We start from the raw sequence: 2,314 nt of genomic DNA, 5'->3' as shown, positions 1-2,314 counted from the left end.
ACGCCAGAATTGGAAAGGTCACAGACCTCTGGGGTGGTGTGATCGGCAGAGATGGGGTAGGGAAAGCCAACTCCAACGGTACCCTCCTCCTGTCGAAATGCTTAGAACATGGCCTTGTCATAACCAACACCTTGTTCTGTCAGATAGACAAGTACAAGGCTTCATGGCAGCACCCTCGCTCCAAGCACTGGCATCCGAGCGAGGGACCGCAAGGACGTCCGCATTACCCGTGCCATGACAGGAGTTGATGACTGCTGGACAGACCACCGCCTAATCCGTTCTGTCATTTCCATCAATGTAGCCCCAAAACAGCGGCGGCAACAGAAACAATGCCGCAGGAAAATTAACGCTGTAGCACTCAAAGACCCCGCTAAGAAAGCTCCATTCAGCCTGCGCCTCACAAACAACCTGACAACTCCCAGTGATGCAGAGACACAGAGTGCCCACAGCGCCTGGTCTGCACTCAAGGCCTCCATAATCAGCATCTGTGAAGAGACGCTCAGTCACTCGACCAGGAAACACCAAGACTGGTTTGACGAGAATGACCAGGAGATCCAGGAGCTAATAAGCTACAAGCGCAAGGCATTCCTGATCTGGAAACAGCACCAGAATGACAGCAAGAAAGCAGCTCTACAGAAGCCTGAAGGTCGAAGTCCAACAAAAAACTCGCGACCTAAAGAACAGATGGTGGGTGGAGACAGCGCAGGAGATCCAGCAGCTAGCCGACAACCACGACGTGCATGGATTCTTTAGCACAGTCAAGACCATCTACGGCCCAAGCACCCAAGGCCCTACCCCACTGTGGGCCAAGAATGGAGAGGTACTAGTTGTAAGAACCGGGTTTTTCTGGTCCTCTTCTTGAGTTCCGTAGTACGAAGAATTCCAGGCTCGAGGGTTCGGAGAGTTAAAACAACATCATTTTATTCATTACTGTTCGGAGTGGTCATACAGCATATCGACAGTACATTCGTGTCCCGAGGGTCACACCGGGTTAGACACGTGGTGCCAGCATTTACGTCCCCGGGAGATGTCTGACCCTCTTGATGTTCCACACGCCTTCTGGCTAAGAGAGAGAGTACCGGTGGGGAAGCCCCTATTATACCTTGGGACAAGGGTCACTACATCACTTCCCTGGCAACAAGTGTTTCCTTACATCACTTCCCTGGCAACAAGCGTTCTCCAATAAGGGGTCACTCACGCCCTTTCGGTTTGACCATGATCTGGTCTTCAGTCTGGCAGGCAAGTCCTGACTTGCCTCACTGCTGTGGGCACTGAACAATGGCTAGTCAATCATTCTCTAGTCAGCAGTTAGGCTTTTTCAGTGGCCCTGATCTGGTCGTTAGCACTTTGTTAACACTTGGCCTCAGGCTGAGGCAGATTCCCTCTGTTCTGCTAGCTTTTGCACTTTGCAAAGCTGGGGCTGCTTTTTAATTTAATCTAGACTTGTCTTGTGTGAAGCCATTTTGTGAGCCAATTCATTGTCCATTTTATTCCCATTTCCAAATCCAAACCATTTTTGTAAGCCAATTCATTGTCCATTTTATTCACGTTTCCACATCATCAAGGACAGAGAGGCAGTCAGTGCCCGCTGGAAGGAGCACTTCGAAGATCTCCTTAACCGCGACTCTGTCTTCGATGCGAGTGTCCTCAACTCCATCCCACAGCATGATACCCGCCACCATCTCAGCACAACCCCAGCCCGGCATGAGGTTGAAAAGGCCATCCGACAACTGAAGGACAACAAGGCCTCAGGAGCAGATGGAATCCCCGCCGAGGCAATAAAGCATGGCGGAGAAGCACTACTGGCGTGAATTCATGAACTCATTTCTCTTATCTGGAAGGAGGAGAGTATGCCAAGGGATCTCAGAGATGCCGTAATTGTGACCATCTTCAAGAAAGGTGACAAGTCCGATTGCGGTAATTACAGAGGAATTTCCCTGCTGTCTGCCACAGGGAAAGTCATCACAAGAATCCTCCTCAATTGCCTTCTCCCAGTGGCTGAAGCGCTCCTCCCAGAGTTGCAATGCGGATTCCGCCCACTAAGGGGCACAATGGACATGACCTTCACCGCATGTCAATTACAAGAGAAATGCAGGGAACAGCACCAACCACTGTACATGGCCTTCTTTGATCTCACAAAGGCCTTCGACACTGTCAACCATGAGGGATTATGGAGTGTCCTCCTCAAATTCGGTTGCCCTCAAAAGTTTGTCACCATCCTCCGCCTGCTTCATGGCGACATGCAAGCCATGATCCTGACCAACGGTTCCACCACAGACCCAATTCACGTGCGAACCGGGGTCAATCAAGGCTG

Source organism: Somniosus microcephalus, unplaced genomic scaffold, assembly GCF_052327205.1.
Source record: "Somniosus microcephalus isolate GS21.2 unplaced genomic scaffold, FLI_Smic_1.0 unresolved_chr1, whole genome shotgun sequence".
Lineage (NCBI taxonomy): Eukaryota > Metazoa > Chordata > Chondrichthyes > Squaliformes > Somniosidae > Somniosus > Somniosus microcephalus.
The sequence above is the reverse complement of the archived record's forward strand: the minus strand, read 5'-3'. Positions refer to the sequence as shown.